This window comes from Podarcis filfolensis, assembly GCF_964270895.1.
Source record: "Podarcis filfolensis genome assembly, chromosome: 6".
Lineage (NCBI taxonomy): Eukaryota > Metazoa > Chordata > Lepidosauria > Squamata > Lacertidae > Podarcis > Podarcis filfolensis.
Window position 1 is genome coordinate 41,192,544 of NC_139609.1, and position 18,821 is coordinate 41,211,364.

The 18,821-nt window shown below is 42.7% G+C and overlaps 1 protein-coding gene across 1 annotated transcript in view; it reads left to right on the forward strand.

The window, feature by feature from the left end:
- DAB1 (DAB adaptor protein 1) overlaps positions 1 to 18,821 on the forward strand; it is a 639,464-nt gene that overhangs the window by 55,307 nt on the left and 565,336 nt on the right. The window contains exons 8-9 of the mRNA XM_083619364.1: positions 4,657 to 4,755; positions 16,814 to 17,368. The gene's annotated coding sequence lies outside the window, so the exon portion shown is untranslated. The remainder of the gene's footprint in view (positions 1 to 4,656; positions 4,756 to 16,813; positions 17,369 to 18,821) is intronic.

The window sequence follows — 18,821 nt, forward strand, 5'->3', positions numbered from 1 at the left end:
AAAAGGTCTTTATAGACTGCACATAATTTAGTGTTCACACAGTTGAGACTCGGAGGAAACTTAAACAGTTCTCTTCTCTCTCCCCCCCCTTTTAATGCTCTGCAAAAGAAAAGAAACTCCACTAATTGACAGCTTAATTGCCCCTATAACTGTTGATTCTTAACCTTATTCCAAATACGATTTGAGTAAAGAGAACAATTCAGCACAATGTTCCATGTGCAACTGGTTTTGTGAAGCTGCCATAGTAACAAGGACAGAATCTGAACGTGCTTTTCTTCTGAAGGCAAACCTTGATCTTTTATGGACATTAGGCGTGATGGAGCCAGAAACAAAGTGCTTGCAGTCGGATTGGTTTAGCTCCCCCAAGAGAATTCTCGTTGCTGCTTGCTTGGCACAAAGAAATGAATTTTCACTGAAAGTTTCAGACACTGTGTGTGTTTCCTTTTAATGCTTCCAGTAGGAGTCAGCAGGTTTTGTGTGTGAACATTTATCATTCCTTATTAAATTTCTTAGTCGCCTTTTTCAATAAAGGCCCGAGGCGACTTACAGAAAATATAAAGTACACAAAAAAATGAAACACAATTGAGGAGGTTGAAGGTGGGAGAGACGTTCTGTCAGGTAGGTAAAGGTAAATGGTAAATGATGCCTGGATGGTTAAGTCCAGTCACCCCTATGGGGTGAGGCGCTCATCTCACTTCAGGCTGAGGGAGCTGCCATTCATTCACAGATAGCTTTCTGGGTTATGTGACTAAACTTCTTCTATTTCAGCAAACACAGTGACGGAACCAGAAACAGAAATGCCGTTTACCTTCCCACCACAATGGTACCTGTTTATCTACTTGCACTGGTGTGTTTTTGAACTGCTAGGTTGGCAGAAGCTGGGACAGAGCAATGGGAGCTCACCCCGTCATGCAGATTCAAACTGCTGACCTCCTGATCAGCAAGCCCAAGAGACTCAGTGTAAGGCTTTATAAGTTAAGACCAAATTTTTGAATTGGGCCTGTATAACTATATGAGCAGCCAGTGCCCCTGGGCCAGAATAGGTGGTCTATGGTCCCATTATCTGGTTTACATTATTCTGGAAACTGTTCTGCACTAACTGCAGTCACTAAATGATTTTCAAAGAATAATTGCCATTCCCTCACTTTGGAAAGAACCTTTTGGAGCTCCTTGTGATTCTTCTTAGTTTTTACCATGCTGAACAATTTGGGGGGGTCTTCAGCAAACTTGATCATCTCACTGTTTATCTCTAACTCTAGATTATTTATGAACAAATTTAAAAGCCCCAGTCCTTATACAGATCCCACTTCTTACATGCCTCAACCTTGAGAACTGTTGATTTATTTCTACTTTCTGCTTTTTGTTCTTTATCCAGTCCAAGTACACAATGTCTGTTGGATCACTCCCATCCACTCTAAGAATTATAAATGGCACTGTGAAGAGCATCACAATGGAGATATTCTGCTATTGTTATCTTTTCTCATTGTCATATAACTGAAAAACAAAGCTAGGGACCCTAAAAATGAGACACCAGGTTGGTTTTGCCTTCTAAAGTATAACTCTCCTGAAAATGTATTGGGACCCCCAGATGGAGATAACTGTTACCATCTCTATTGACAAAGATTGTTGCATTGAAAGCATGGACGCTAGATAAGAATATCCAACATGGAGATTCTAGTAGTGTCTTTTAATTATGCAATGGGCCATTGTTAGAATTGGACAAACATTTATTATCCAATCCCAGGTATTTTGCATATATTCAGGCAAGCTTTGACTGAAAAAGTGAATGATTATCTTTGTCAAACCATTTTTAATTTAGATAACAGATGCAGGGAAAATCGGTAGCTACAATAAACTCCAAAAGATAAAAGAAAAGATATATAAATATAGAGCAAAGTACTCCTTCACCACCAGCCATTTTGATCTCACAGAATTTCAAAGTTAAGCTTCATTGGACTTTAAAATATTAATAAACGTGTTTGAAGTTTAAAGGTGGCAGATTCCAAAAGGCAGTTTAAGAATTTACATCGTATGTCTGGAAACAGCTAGACACAAGGACAACTCCCTGAGTTGCTTTTTGGTTGCTTCTAATAAAACATTATCTGTTGTGAACACATGTTTATCCTGGTGAACTTTCTTTCAGCTTGACAATATTCACCATACAGGGTGTGAGGTACTGGAAAATCATTTTAAGGTGCAACAGTTTAAAATCTGCGTGCAGCAACATCTAAAATGTCCTGTTCCACTCAGGATGAGATGTGCCCATTGTTCTTCACATCAAGCCCATTATCCATAATTCGTTCTAATTGAATGCATTTACAAATGCCATTTCAACATGTTTTATTCCATAGGTCTAGCTACACATTATATTAATGGTATCTCTTGCAAATGTGGTATTGTGCTCCTCCACCTTAATTACAGGCATAAGGGGCAATGTTCATTAGGAAAATAAGGTTTAACCTTTCCTTTCCTCATGATCACAATGTATATTGCCCCCTATAGGACTGTTTTCTCCCCTAGGCCTAAATACAGTGTGTCAAATAAGAATTTTGATCTCAACTTCTGTGTGTGTTTGTGTGTAACCTCTCCTTCTGATGCACTGTGTTTCCAGTGAACATTGTTGTGGTCATGGCTGTAACTGAATAGAAAACAAAACATAGCAAGTGACGCAATTAGCATCATGTGTTGTTAGCCAAGAGAGTTAACAAAGTTTTAACTTACAGATAAGGTTGCATGTGCACAAGAAATAGGGGAAATACAGAGCTTCTCATGTTACTGCGTTGTGTTTCTTTCCAAGTGTAAAACAACATCTTGCCTGTCAAACAGAGGGAAATTCCTTTACTGCAGTTAGAATAGGAAGCTATCTTGTGCAGCCCCACCATCTCTTCTAAGCAGAAAAACGTAATCTGAGATCTAGGAGGTTTCAAGCAAACCAAAGATCTAAAGCACATTTTCTCAAGTGACAAAACTGACAAAAACTTAATGAGCTTTGCTGCTGTACAAGTGTTCTCACTCCAGTTGCCTACTTGCAGCCTGGAAGCCCAAAGTGGTGCAAAATGGGGTTCTACATGGCTTCAAAGCAGGCAGAAAACATTCAGCATGACACTTAAGCAGTGGGCATAATCAGCAGTGAAGTCAGAGATGAACTTAAGTGCTTGAATGAACAGCAGGAGTTCAATTTAATGTATATTTCATAAAGATGTAGCCATGCTAAGGAATGTTTCGAATCAAGGTTGTCCCTCATTCTGTCCCTTAAGTAAAAAAGACTTAAAGATGATGACAGTGTCTGCTCCATGCCAGCAGCATCAGGAGGCTTCTATTGGTTTTAAAAGTTTATTATGCTTTATTTCTTGGTGTCTATTTCTGTAAAATGCTTTGGAAAGCATTTGGTTTGAAAAACGGTCTATACATTTTAAAAAACGAAGTGACATTCTCTGCTCCGAAAATGAATGCATTAGCATCTTGTGGATGTATGTTTGAAAGCACTTCTACTACACTTAAATGTTACGTTTGTTTGCGTCCTTGCTTTCAATAGTGCAGAACAGGGCCAGCCCAGGATGTTTAGCCACTTCAGGCAAAACAGAAAATGTTGCCCCCTATGGTGTTGACAGGGGCGAAGGAAGGGGTGTGTGGTGGGTGTGGTCCACCCTGGGTGTCACCACTGAGGGGGGTGACAAAATGCCGGGTGGCACTCACCACAGGGCCTGCAGTGCACCTGAGCCATGCGTCTCTCCTGGGAGAGACATGGTGGCTTGGGCGCATGTAGACTCCGTGCTGCCGAAATGTTCCTCCTGCTGCTTCTCCTCTAGGTGTAGGGAGACTGAGTGGGAGGCAGGCAGGCAGACTCTGGAGGCCCTACAGTGCGCCCCACCCCTATGGGCTGCTCGCCCCACCCCTGGGCACGCCACCCCAGGTGCCCGAGTGGCTTCCTCCACCGCTGGCTGTTGATCCCTGTTCTTCCACAGCCCATCCCTGCCTCTGCCCCCACAGCCTCCCCCAACACTGAAGACATGGTGGTAATGGGCAGTTTGGAGGAGGCTAAGGTGTCAGGCAAGCATAGATGAAGAGGCCATGGGCAGGCATGGAGGAGACTGGGTCTGCCACCTGTGGCAACTGCCTTACCTCACCTCATCGGCTGGTCAGCCCTGGTATGGAAGATGGAAACCACTCTCCCTCTCTTCTTCTTTGCACAACACTTATTTGTTGTTTACTAGAAACTAGGGTGAATCTGTTGCTAAAGGCTTAGCCAAGCTATAGGGTTTTCAACAGCAGACAAGTTTCCCAAGTTCCTTGAGTAGGAAATCGTTCATTTTTATTGTTGTTGGGTTTTGGGGTTGTTGTTTTTTTGCTTTTAAACCTGTGCAAAGTGCTATGTGTCTTCATGGTAGTATCTACCCACATTCATGCATATATACTGCATAAGGATTGTTCTAATATTCTAACATTACAGGAGAGCTGACATAGGGAAAATGTTTATTTAGATTTTTTTCAAGGAAAATGAATAGCCTATGTCTTATCTTTATGAATCGAAGTATCAAGTAGGTGGCTTGTTTACAAATATGTCTTTCTTTTCAAATCACTAAGCAATTTGTATGTCAGTAGATGATGTCATGACAGTCACAGTCAAGAGATTCCTTTTCTTTTTTAAAAATGTAGGAGTGACAGGAAAAGAGGCTTCATTATTCCCCCTGCTCTCCACATCCTTCGATGAGACTTTATTATTCTCCCCAATCAATTTGGTACAATGAAAGAAAAGTAAGGAACTCAAATATTGAATTGCAATTCAACAGACGTATTTATAGCTAAATCATAGCCCTGTCAAGTTGCTGTTGGATGGGCACTAATTAATGTTTCTCTTACTTTGTATTCAGTTCTGATCTGTGCAAGGAGCACTAAGGAAAACGTGAACTGATCACAAGGAGTCATTTGTTACTGACAGCATCCATCTTATGTTCACAGATGTTGCTCCACCTGCCCAGGAAGAAGGAAGGGAGGAACGAGTAATTAGGCAAATCTAAATGGTCACGGGAAGAAGCATCTACAGTAAATGAAGCTAATATTGTTTTCATTTTCCTACAGGCAAAGATGGCAACATGGGATCAAAGGGGGTTAGAATATTATCTGCTGAGGATTTACTTTCCCATAATGTGCAAAAATATGGCTTTTTGAATATAACTTGTAGACTGTTACTTATAGGTATTAAAGATGATCTGCTCATTCTTCCAATGGAAAACAAAAACGGGGGGGGGGGGGGACAAAAACAAAGCTTACTCTTCACAAGTGCCAACTGAAAATCTTTGTTCATTCTGAGACAATTAATATTTACAAACATTTTTATTAGAGGAGGGCAATAGAGTAGAGTGGGAAGGAGATCATGCATGTAATTGTTCCAGTGGGGATGTTACAGCAAAATATGCCATCAGCAGAAATAGAGATAGGAATCAGCAACAAAACGGCTTCACCTGGCATGCCTCTCTACAGATGGAAATGTGCCGAAGAATAGCACAGGAAACACCATACCCCATATATTTCCTTAGAAGTGTTCCTTTACCCCAAAGCCTCACCACCAGTTGGAGAAAATGATCAACTAGCCTGGGACTTAGAAAGAAATCCTGCATATTTTCTGAGCACCTGTTATGAAGTTCTGCAAGGTCTCACTAGTCCTTAACTTCCAAGGATTTCAATGCATTACAATTTCTTTAGGACTCTCTCCCTCAACCCCCCCCCCACTTTAATTAATTAGGCTGAAACATCCTTCATCTTTCCCACTTCCAAGGAAGGTAAATGTTTGTGACAATCCTAATCTCTTAACATGGGAACAGAGTAACAGAAGGTATGGAATTACCAGGTGGCAAAGCCTGACTTAGCATTCCAGATTTGTGATAGACCTCCAATGACAATTCACAGACCATATTTGTCTTAGGGTTTGAGTCTATCAGTGCCATTCAGTTTGAGTGACAAGCAACCACATGGAAGGAAGTCCTGTCAAAACTCCCAAGTCCAGAGGTGCAGCTCAGTCAGACTAGTCCATCACACATAAAATACTGGAGTCCTGATGAGCTTGCAGTCATGTTTGATTTAGCATTCCGTTGATTTCAATGGGACACAGCCATGAGTAGCTTTTCCTGAATTATGCCTGCACAATTAGCCTATAAACAAACAGCATATTCCAAAGCAATCCAATTAGCCTAAATTGACATCATGACTGAGCAAAGACTTCAGTATGGACTACCCATACCCACTTACCATTCACTGGTGCAGAGCAATCCTAAACCCTTATCTGCACTGTTGTGGGGAGGATAGAATGAAGCAGAGATGTCCCTCTTCTGAGTCCCTCTGGGCTCCTTTGCAATGGGACTAAACACTGGTGACGGCCCTTGCTGTACTTGCTGAAAGTGTGATGGAACACACACTACCACTGATGGTGCTCCCACAGGCAATAGCCATCATCAGGACTGTAAACGGGGCATTACAGGGGAAGGATGGGGGTGGAGGAAGGCTGCCATTGGATCATACGGATCCAAGATTGGTCCATTTACTGGTGTTGGACCTAATTTGAGGCCGTCTACTACATCAGCATGCAGCTGATGCAGCAAGAAAGGGAATCAAATGACCACCAACTCTTCCTTCCCGGCTGGCACATGCAGTAGGGCTTCAAATGCAGTGGTGACTCCATTCCATCCCACTGTTCCTAGTCAGGGCTTTGGATGCCTCCCTTAATGCAACAACAATAGGTCTGATGGAAGTTCTTACTTTATTATTGTTTTCTGTCAACATCTCCTGTACAAAATAAGGATATAGAAAGGAAGACACACATGCTGGCAAGCTGATGTGTGAAGTTGTCAGGATCAGAACGTTTAACTGCAATGCCTTTCTGACATGCATGCTCTATCCATGCATTTTTTTGGCATGGCAATATGAGTTCTTCTACATGCAAAAAAATGTTTCCTGCTGGCCAAAGTCTTCCTTCTCACTGCCTATCTTGCTATTGTTTACAAAACTTGCAAAAATAAGCAGAATGGTTATAAAACGTGGTTGGATATTTAAATGGTTCTTTGTGGTTATTTTTGTGGTAAGTTTTTATAGTATCCTTGCTGGTGAATTTGCTATTTGCTTTTTGTTCCATTTCTCATTGAGCTCGGATCTGGTCAGTAAATGTTTGAGCAGGAATTAATGTATGCCGTGCCACTGAACGGACTGAGCTTATTTAAATGGATTTATTTGTGTACAGTATAGCTAAGGAAGTGGGAGGGAGGCCTGCCTGCTATTAAGAGGACATTCAGATGGAACGCACCCATGCCTGCTAGATCATTTCATTACAAAATGATATTTGCAACCTATAAATCCTTGCCCTTCTGTAAAGTGTAAAGGTGTGTTGGGTAAAATGTCCTGTGGAGACAGCTAACATTCTGGCTCTATACAAATAATTTTAAATAAACCCAAAGTATTTGCATATGTACACTGCAGATTAAAGGCAAAACAAAATGGCTACACCTCCTAGTACAATCAATGGGGCAGGCTCAGTGTGTGATTAAATAATGAATAAAATATCATTTCACATGATAATGTTATACTGTAAATAATTCCATTTGTTTACTCTATGTCTGGCATTGAAGTTCACCTCCCTTGGAGGTTTCTCTGACTTTTGATGCTGTTTTGTTTTGCATATGTTTATACCACTTAACATGGCAGTCTACAAGTATATACTGATAATTCTTTGTTTTTGACTAGTGATCACAAAGGGACTTTTGTTATGAGTCCCAAAGCATCACTGGGCTCAGCGGTAGAGTGGCTGGTTGAGATGGAGGAAGAGTTTTTGGGTTATTTAAGTTACAATAGTTTTGCAGGTCTACATTTCTGTGGATGATCAACCAATGTGAAGCACCATTAATAATAAATTTTGCTTTCAGTGCCTGATGATAAATGAAGCATGCTGTAATATGTGACTTAGTAGTGCTGATGGCATTACAAGGTACCCAACTAAAAGGATAGAAATGTGTATCTCATTTTGTCTAAATAAGAATTCTGTAAACAATAAACAACATCACTGGCCCAATTCATCTGAAATATCCATAAGATGGGTTTGTACAGTGGTACCTCGGATTACATACACTTCAGGTTACAGACTCCGCTAACCCAGAAATAGTACCTCGGGTTAAGAACTTTGCTTCAGGATGAGAACAGAAATCGCATGGCGGCGGCGCAGCAGCAGCAGGAGGCCCCATTAGCTAAAGTGGTGCTTCAGGTTAAGAACAGTTTCAGGTTAAGTACGGACCTCCAGAACGAATTAAGTACTTAACCTGAGGTACCACTGTATTCAGAAAATAAAGGGTACATTCACACTGATCTTTTGCCACTGATCCTTTGCCTACCTACATGCTATACCTTTAAAGCACATTCATAGCACATTTCTCCCCTCCCCCAAGAAGCCTGGGAACTGTAGTTTACTTCTAGCAGAGCTACAATTCCCAGCATCTTTAACAAGTTCATAGGAAACTGTCATGTGTGCTTGTGTGTGTGTGTGTGCTTTGAATGTGCTTTAAAAGTGTGATGTGTGTACTGAATTATTGTTTGAACTAATACTAAATGCGCTCTCAATGCTATAGGTTTACCCTTGACCAGGGGTAATTGAGAGTTCACTTTCTGCTGTAAGATCCAGCAGTTTGTTTACTGCTATGTCCCCTAGGCCAGCTGGAAAATCATTGTGAATAGCTTGGAAGTAGAATGTAACTACTTCTGCTCCTTTGTCAGAAGTAGCTGGGTAGTGTGTCCTTATCGAAAATGGTGTCAGCCACACTGCTTTAATCTAAGCAAGCGAATATGGAACAGTGATCAAGCACTTTCATTCTTTGCCGGGAGACAAATCAAGGAAGACCAGATTTGTTTACTGTAGAAGTGGCAGTGAGGAAAGTGGAGGTGTGAAGCATTTTACTGCTGAACTTGGGCATAAGCTACTGACATTTGAAAACACAGGCATGAAAGCACCTTTGCAGATGGGCACCTGAGATGGGGAAGGAAAAGGATGCTGATATGTGAAGTTTATAGACAAAATGCTTGAATGTTCTCTTAACAGCCACCACCTTTTCGCAGAAGCTTCAGAGGAGAGCAGTATAATACTTGCAGAAAACAGCCAGTATGCATCTCTCACATTTCCTTGTCTAGAAGTGATGCTGACCCTAGCTGCTGGATAAGACAAGACGCCTCTCGCTTATTTCCATTTCAGAGTTGGCCTGCTTTGCGAGGAGTGTAATCAGTTCATCACCGCAGCCATGCACTGCAGCTCTGCTGCCGCTGCAGCATCTCCTCTTGAGGCTTCTCCCCTTTGTCTGCCCAGCTGTTTGTGACACTGGGCAGCTCCCAACAGGCTCAGAGAGGCACTGTTAGAGGTTACAGAGGCACAGCAAGTTTAGGAGGTTGCTTTGAGCTCCCTCGTGTGTGGTCTTCAGGCCTGCAATATAAACTATCTCATGCACTCACATTTCACACAGCGAGGACTGGGTGGAGCAAACAGCAAGAGAGCTAGGCGTAGTGAGGTATCTCTCTCTCTCTCTCTCATGTACACACCCAGTACTTCAGTGCTTAAAATTTACAGGAAACTAAATCTGATTCAGGAGTCACACTTTGATCATCACCATTCTTCACTTCTCTTGGTATCTTTTTAAAATGGCAGGTCTGATCTAACAATTAAATAGATGTTCACTCTTCTGTATGAACCAACAGAATGTCAGTGTGTATATGTACACACACTTTAGTAAACTTTACTGTATGATCTTGTAACTTACAGCAAATTCTTTAGTGCTGGGTAGGTGCACTGCTTTGGTCTTGGGTGGCTCAACAGGTTTAAGAAACAGATTGGAGATAATATGTTACTTCCGTATGTATATGCTGATGGTTTATTTTCTTTCTAAAAAATGAAGAAGGAAGCAACGGATTGGAAGTCCACCTGACTCTAGCAATAGTTCCATACAGACTTACAGAAATCTTCCAAAAATGTGATAGCATGATATGTTATCTCATGGGCAAAGTCGTCACTGCCCTATTCGAACCCAAAGTACCAAAAAGAAACCGAATGGAAAAGACAAAAGACAAGAAGGGCAGCAAAGTATACCTTAATCACATGTAATCAATAAGGCACTTGACAGCTTTATTTATCCTTTGTTCCTTAAGAGCAGAAATCCAGTGTCAGATAACGCAGGTCACACTGCAAAAAAACAACAACAAACATCTAAAGCAACATTGCACTAGTTGAAAGGTACGTCTCTTCTACTTTCTGGCCTCCACAACCAGGTGGAGCTTAAAAGAATAACTAAAATAACTCTAGTCTATGCTTAGATAAAGTTAATGTTCTAATTCTAATTAGTGTGACAGAATGGATAGTCATTGGTTAGTAAAAACAAGCTTTTAGGTTCCTTGGGGCTTTACTGTATTTATTTTAAACATTTACATACATGCACCATTTTTTTGTTTCCCACCTTTCCATAGTTAAAACCAGGCATCCCCAACCTGCAGCCCTCTAGATGTTTTTGGCCTACAACTCCCATGACCCCTAGCTAACAGGACCAGCGGTCAGGAATGATGGGAACTGTATTCCCAAAACACCTGGAGGGCCGAGTTTGCCTATGCTTGGTTAAAACCATGCTCAAGGGAGCCTACAATATTAAGTTACATAATGTTGCACATCACCCACATTTCTGAACAGTTCAAGACTCGAGGGGTTCCAGGGGCTTCATGTTGCAGGGTTCAGAATGCCTCCTCTTTTCCCTCTGATTACTCATCCTCACCCCAACACTAGTCCCCCAGCTCTGAGCCTTCTTCCCCTGGGGGTTCCCCAGCTGGTGCCTGCCACCTCTGCATCCAGCCAGTCCATGACAGATGGGGTGGGTGGTATGAGGTCAGGGAGCTCTGGGTTGGGGACTGGGGCCCCTGCCCACTCGTTCTGGTGAGCTCTGGGATGCTTCTGCTATCACTCTGCATTTCCTTATGTGCCACTATTGCTCAAGCTTGTATTGAACATGCAAGGTGTGTGGGAATCTGCTTTAAGTTTATCTACCTTCTGAGCTGTCTTAATACCAGCATAACACCAGCGATCATACTGTATCTATCTACATCATTGATTAGACTGTATTTCTTTATTAATAACATAGAAAAATATAATAACTTATTCTGTCTGTAGAATACCTCCCTTAACAATGCTCTGCGTGTGTGTGTTTGTGCGCGCGCGCACACACATAGGGCATGGAAATATAAGTTGGATCTAGACTAAGTTAGTTGACCTTAGATCCTACTAAAACAATGAGACAAATTTATCACAACTTCACTTAAATCCTATTGATTTCAACTTACTTACTGAGCAATCCTAGCCATGTCTTCTCAGAGAAAACTCCTATTAAATTCTATTGGACTTACTCCCAGGTAAGAGGCATTAGGACTGCAGCCTTAATCAGCATCCAACCCATTGCCGTGATCACATAGTCAATATGTACAAATATTTCCATAAGGATTGGTTATGTTTGCCAGCTTATGAACTGGCTCCTAAAGGACTATTTGACCTGCAACAATTGGCAGCCCCATTGTCTGAGATGTCAGCACCATCCTTTCTAGAATTCTTAAGAGTAGTGACACCCAAGCCTCTGAAGATGTGTGCATGCACACAAAAGCTCATATATACCAATAACAAACCTAGTTGGTCTATAAGGTCTATAAGGTGCTACTGGATTTAAGGTTGGTCTATAAGGTGCTACTAGAAGGATTTTTTAAATTTTGTTTCAACCCAAGCCTTAAGTTCTCTTCCATACCACACTAACATGGGTCTTTGCAAGTTAAACAGAAAAGAAAATAGCAAATTGTATTTGCAAGATAATTTTTATTTACTGTGTTAAATTTATTTACAGAATTCAACTTCAGCTCCTTCTGTTCTTCATCACACTGAATACACATTGAAAAAAGTTCCATTGCCTCTTTTTAATCAAACATTGCACACATTGTATTATTCTTTTATCAGAGTTTCTCCATTTTAACAGCACAATTTGAAGGCCATGGCAAATATGAGATTGCACAGAGATCTGATCAGCATTTTCTACATGAAAACTACCACGAAATGGAATGCAAGCCCAAAAGCATAGCACAGATATTCCATAGTTTCTTGGTCAGCTATGGCTATTATGGTTAGTCTGCCCTGGGGCATGTAATATGCTACTTGAACTGAAGTTATCCAGTTGGCACATTGGTGCCTATTGTGTTGAATAATCAAAGGTACAGAGCAGAGAAAGGAGAAGTCCACCCTGGTCCCCTTCTCCTATTCAATAATCTATTGGCCTGGCTAAAAATACTGGAATAGCACCCTGGAATATTCAATGCATGGTCCAACCAACATGGCCAGTTGAGCAAACACAGCACCTCAGTTCTGATGATGCTGGGCTTGATGAGGCATATGACCCTCACCTGTTCTGAGCCTGCTCCAGCTGAGGAATCATACCTCTCTTCCCAGAGCTAACAAGCCCCACCTGGCCAGCTAGTGGGCTGGGCTGTAGTCCCTTGCCAGCCTCAGCCTCAGCCTCCTAGAATGTCCCTCCTGCTGCTCCCTACACCTCAGAGCTTGCTGTGTTTATGGAGACAGGGGCCCGTCTGGCTCTGGTGATGGGTCCTGCTTCTTTAGTTCCTGTGCACTGTCTTGCCCCATCCCCTCATCCTCCTCCATCAAGTCGTGAGTACTTCCTACACCAATCTCCCCTTCCCCACTCCCAGCTTGCCTCAGTGTATCCCAATCCTGGCTACACCCCTCACTGGGATTCACTTCTGCCTCCCTATCGTCCTGCCAGTTCATGACATTCTACTTAATTTTGTCCTATATCCTGCTGCTGCCGTCTCTGGATAGATTTCACTGAAAGCCCAGTCTACAATGAATTCTACCTCCAGACTGACTTTCCTATGCTAGGTTTATATGCTCTTTCTTTCTCAGTTCTGCTTTGTCTCTCTTGTGAGTTCTGCTCCAGAGATCCACCTCAATACGAGATCCAATCTTGCTGGAGTCTCATATTTCATACCTCTGTGTGCTCTGCTGCCTATGGCCTAGTATTTTTTCCCTTCAAAAGTGTAAGTAGTATAGCCAAATATCTCACTCCATTGACAAAAAACAGACTTATCTTATGGGCTATTTATCTATATATGCTCATAGTAGTTTCTAGGAGATGCCATTTTAATTTCCCATAAAGCTTAGACTGGTAACAGCATTTCTATAAGTGCTTCTTAGAAGGCACTCTGTTGAAGGTTCCCTCAAGCCTGTAGCTGGCCCAACATCTTCCTCAGCCCCATAGTACATGTTTGTAAAATTCTATTATGTACATCAATGGAGGAGAGAATATTCACTAAAGGCACCCTTTCCTCCATTATCATCACCTGAACTACTGGCAATGCAGGAGTGTAAGACCTTTGTTCTGGAGGCAAACTGATAAACTGAAGAGGTCCCACTACAGTGTGTGTGCATGTGGGTGGGGAGTAGGAGAGGTCAGGTTTTGTGTGTCCTTGTTGTTAAAAGTCACACAAATTGACTTCTGTGCTATGCATTTAGCTTGAGGGAAGCATGGAACATAGCGGGTGTCATTTTTCCAACAATGCAATGTGTCCAGGTAGTCAAGTGATAGCTTGTGTTTGGGATCCAAGGTTTGAGAGTTTGGAATTGAGAGTCAGTTGAAAAACCCCTACACCTCCTCTGCACATGCTAAAAGTCTCATGTGATGGAACTGAAGTGTGGGTGGGTTCAGGCACGACTCAAGACCAAGATTTAGCTCAAAAATGATTTATTGGAATATTAGGAACAAGAATGGCAAACAGGGGCCCTCAGCCCAGTATATATATACACCTTAAGCCATCCCAGGGCAATATGCTTGCCTGCCTGTGATAGGTCGCTTTATGCCATGACTAGCGAATCATAACACTGGCCTTATTGCAGCAGGGAATGGCTGCCTGCCAGCTACCAGCAAATGTCATTAGAGGTTTGAGAATGCTCTCTGTCTTTTGTTATGCAGATAAAGCTCCTGAGCTCCAGGAGGCATCAAGGCCTAGGTCTGCAGTGTCATGCATACAGCCTGGCTTCGGCCTACAATGCCCGCATACATAACAGGAACATTCCAGTATGACACTTTGATTTATGGTATATGTGTCCATTGTGCTCAGTTGTTGACTACTCAAATGAGTAAAGGGTAAAACAACAGGGTCTGCGGAGGGAAGAATGGCTAAGAGAAGCTGTAAGTTTTCCAGTCGTTTTAATACGACAGAAATAAGAGAGAGCAAATGCTAAGGCGCAATGGAAAGGAGTTCCTCTCAGAACTGGGTAGAATGTGTGGCAGAAAGTTTGTTTGTATGGGCTCAAAAGGCATTTCCTTTTCCTACAGCAATGTCCTGTCTGAAGAAGGAAGCACTGAGGGAAACCCTTCCATTTTGCTGTTATTCTGTTTCTTGTTTCCTATGAGGCAGAGGCCTGAGACTGGCAGTTCATTTTGGGTGTCACAAAAGGGCAAAAAAATATCAGTTATTGTGTTTATTATTGTGTTGTTATTGCCAAACAGCAGAGGAAGTTGTGAGATTTTTTGGCTCAGTTGCTAAAGCAACTTTAGTAGCCTGATACTATGTAACTTGACTGGGTGGGGGAGGGGACACATGTTTGTGTTCTGCCTCAGACCCTCAAATGCATTGGGTCAGCCTTGCTTGTTCTGTTTCCCTCCCCTCCCCACCACCACAGGAGCCAACCCCTAAGGGCTGAGGTCCCTTGCGACAACCCTGCCAGCTGATGGCCACTGCCATTCAAATTGTGTTTATGTGTGTGCTGCATCTTGTTATCGATTATGTGGGGCGGGGCTTACCTGCCCCCCCAATATTTCATTCAAGTTAGCACCTCTTCCCCACTAGGTTCTCTCAGTTAACAGCAGTGTTGAGCTCTAGCTAAATAAGGCATTATCATTATATGATTGTAATGGAGAGACCATGCGATTCAAAGTGACTCATTTCTCTCTCTGGTTTTTCAGTCAGATATGCTACTTAGGCACAAAGGGAAGTGGCAAGAGGTGACAGGAATCAAATATCCCAGAATGAAATTCAGTGACCGGGCCTCACTTCTGTTTGGCTCTGACTGCTAAAAGCATATTTTTACTGAGATTTATAACCCAGCCTATACACCAGAGGTGGGAAACCAGAGGCCCTCAGGATATTGCAGAACTACAACTCTCATATATCCCTGACCACGGGCCATGCTGGCTGGGGCTGATGGAAGTCCAGCAACATATGGAGAGTCTCAGGTTCCCTTATATCTGCTATACACAATAGAGTTGGTAAACAGATGCACAGAGGGGGAGGGGGAAGAGCGGCAGTGGTGGGGAGGGAGGGGGAGGGAGGGCAGGGGAGAGGGGAAAATGTCACAAAATCCAGGAATGGGGGGGGGGAGGTTAAACTTCCAAGTGCGCAGAAATGAGTGTATTGACTCAAATATATTTCAAATAACTCCTTCAGGAGTGTTTTGAATACAGTGGTACCTCGGGTTACATACGCTTCAGGTTACATACGGTTCAGGTTACAGACTCCACTAACCCAGAAATAGTACCTCAGGTTAAGAACTTTGCTTCAGGATGAGAACAGAAATCGTGCTCCGGCGGTGCGGCGGCAGCAGGAGGCCCCATTAGCTAAAGTGGTGCTTCAGGTTAAGAACAGTTTCAGGTTAAGAACGGATCTCCGGAACGAATTAAGCACTTAATGCAAGTTACCACTGTATTTCCTTCTTAAGTCTTATTCAGTCTTTCTTGTCCTTGTGCAGTAAGGGTGAAAGTGGAGGTGTGCTTATCCCCTCTGTCATGTCTCCTCCTTTGCATTCTGGCCACCTGGTTCCACCAAGCTCTTTATGTTGGACAAGAAGGTCTGCAGTGTGCAGTCTGCTGTTGGTTTCTTTTGCGATTTAGAACCCCATATGATTAGTATAGCAATTTCCTCACTACAGACCTTTGTCCTCCAAAGAAAGGGCAAAGGCAGCTAGAAACACACCCACCCACCCTTTCCCCTTGCACAGTTCTGATTGTGTGATGTTTCTGGTTCCTTCATCTTTGGCCTCAAAGCCTGAAACTTGGCTGTGCATGACATGCTTCATGTAGTCCCACCCCCCCACCCCCCGTTGTTGTTGTTTTTGACAAATAGCTGGCAGCTGTGGGTGTCGGGTTCAAGCTAGATTTGGACTGTAGCCTGTTTGTGGGCTAACCTGTTGATCCCATCACAGTCCCAATCCAGGGTCCTTCACACCTGCAATTCAGGATGGGAGGAAAGTGTCCACTGGTGCCAAATGGAGATTTCCTCTTGCTAGAAATCACAGGCATTGTGTGTGTGTGTGTTATTGTGTGTTTCTGATCAGGAACATAGCAGGCACGAAGGTTTGAAGCCTCCATGGGGTTGATTCAACTCATATCCCTGCAAGCCAGTTTTTTATTTTCCTAAATCCACTACATGACAAGCAGTACATCTAGACCACAGAGTGCCGCACAGAAGATATTGCAATACATTGGTTTCAATAAACAGATTTCTGTGCACCAATAAACATACTTTTTGTGCGTCTAGAGAGCTCTTCTACCTCCCCCCCCCCCCCCATATGAGAAGCCTGCCACAAAGATCTGGAGTTTTTCAAAACAGATCTTTTAAGCCCTTCTTCTGACATTCCTTTATCAACCGGCACTGTGGGAATAATGTGTGTGCAGAATTTGCCCCGGTGTGGAGAATGGATTTCACTGAGCCTGTTTGCTCTTTTCCCATGCACAAAGATTTCTTTCTCTCTCTTTTTTAGAGGCAGACCTAATGAGCAGGGTGAGCCTAACCTCCAGGTGATGACATGCTTGTTTTGCTACTCCTGCTGAGACACAAATAGCCTGCTGATGAGATGGAGACTGCAGGAATGATTAAGAACAGTTCAGATGCAGAAATGCAACTGCACAGCGAAAGCTCAGGGGCAGCCTGCGATGAGACGCTGTATTGTGCTCTCCTATTAGAAGGAATGTGGTAGTGATGTATAAGGTATGAACGATGTGGCCTGCAGAGTACCAGAAGCACTGCCTTTGCTGCTGTTGCTTCTGCTGCTGAGAAGGAGATGCTCTCACTGAACTGAAACTGCTGAGGATTTTCTCACTAGGATACCCGTTTCTGAGTGCTTCTGCTTTCAGGATCTACGGATTCGACTGCGTGCAGACTGACTGATAAATATACATACACACAGGGGTTATCTCCCAGAAGAAAATAAAGAACTGTCCATATTGTTTTAGGAACAGAAGACCGGGGGGAGCATTTCCCCCCTGCAACAAGAGGATGTGTAGGGGGGCAGATGAGGAAGCAAGCCTGTCTGAAGGTAGGAGAGAAGTTATATTCCTCTGATTGCTTTGAGGATGAAATAAGTAAAGGGCTGAGGGGGAAAGATGATTTTTGTCGAGTTTGTGGTTTTGATTAAATGTCATGTTGCTGTTTGGCATCCTTGGTTCATGTACCTGTACAACCCTCTTTTTAAATTAGCCTCTTCTGCCTTTTCTTGGTACAATCCCTTTAGGATGGTTATGATTAGCAATTTGGAAATGATCAGGGCTCATCTATACTGCTGGTGATGGGATGAAAAAATGCAGAAATGCCTCAAAGAGGCTTTGCAATATGTACCAGGCATGCAGTATCCTGCAGGGTACAAGTGGCATTGAGAATTGGTCGAGGATTCCTATTAACTTTTCTCCCTTTTTTGCAGAGGTGGGGCTGGAAGGGTGTTGTGGGATTGCATAGATAGCCCTTAATTTCAGTTGAAGTTCATGTTTTTTGCCCTTTCACTCTCAAGACTGTCCAAAACCTGCCGCTGTCAGCCTAGCTGTATGTGACTGGAGTAAGTTCTACGCAAAGGCAGAGATTCCAGGGAAGGGGCTGGAGTCTGACAGCATGGCATTTATCCTTTGCCTTTGCCACAAGGGCTAAATCACAAGGAAAGGTACATTTTATTATGCAAATGTGGAGATGTGAATCCAGAGTGTGTCTGGTGGGATCTTTCCCCCATACAAGCTCAGGATCCTTTAACTCCTGCATGTCTGACCCAAAGCAACTTACTTAACATTCTGGTCACCTTTCTGAAAATGGTACAGATAAATGCATGGAGTTATTGACTTCCTGATTTTACACTGTTAGGTCCCCCTTCCCCAATCAAGCTTCTCTCTCTCTCTCTCTCTCTCTCTGTCGTGTGTGTGTGTGTGTGTGTGTGTGTGTGTGTGTGTGTTACTAGGCGTCTCTGATTGGTTTTAACATTTGTACCTGAATAAATATTTTCCTGCCCTTCACACTGCTTCTCGATGTCTCTCCAAAATGCAGATGATTAATCAATTAGGCTAGTGGCCAATTAGGCATAACCTTGTAAGAAAATAATTAGGTATGGGCGTGTGGGGATTTGACTGGCAATGTACTACAGTATACACCCAGATATTAAAGCTCTGCCTTAGTACATATATTCTGTTCGGTGGCTTTTCTAACAAGCATCAAAGTGCATCAACTATAGATATACCCCAAGGGTTTCACATCTTCAATAGCAGCAGTAAAACATATTTTACCAGTACTTTCTGAAGCAAAAAATAGGGAAAGAGGCCAAAGGGACTATTGGTCACCAAGTATCTTACTCGTTTATATATTCTGTTTGTAATTTTGTATGTGTGCTTGCTTTACTTGTGTATGTGTGCTTGTGTGTGTGTTTAAAATCCTGCAGCACCAAAGGAAATGAGGCTAAAGTGTTACATCTGATGAGAACCATTATTTTTACCAATATTGTTAAATAAATGCAT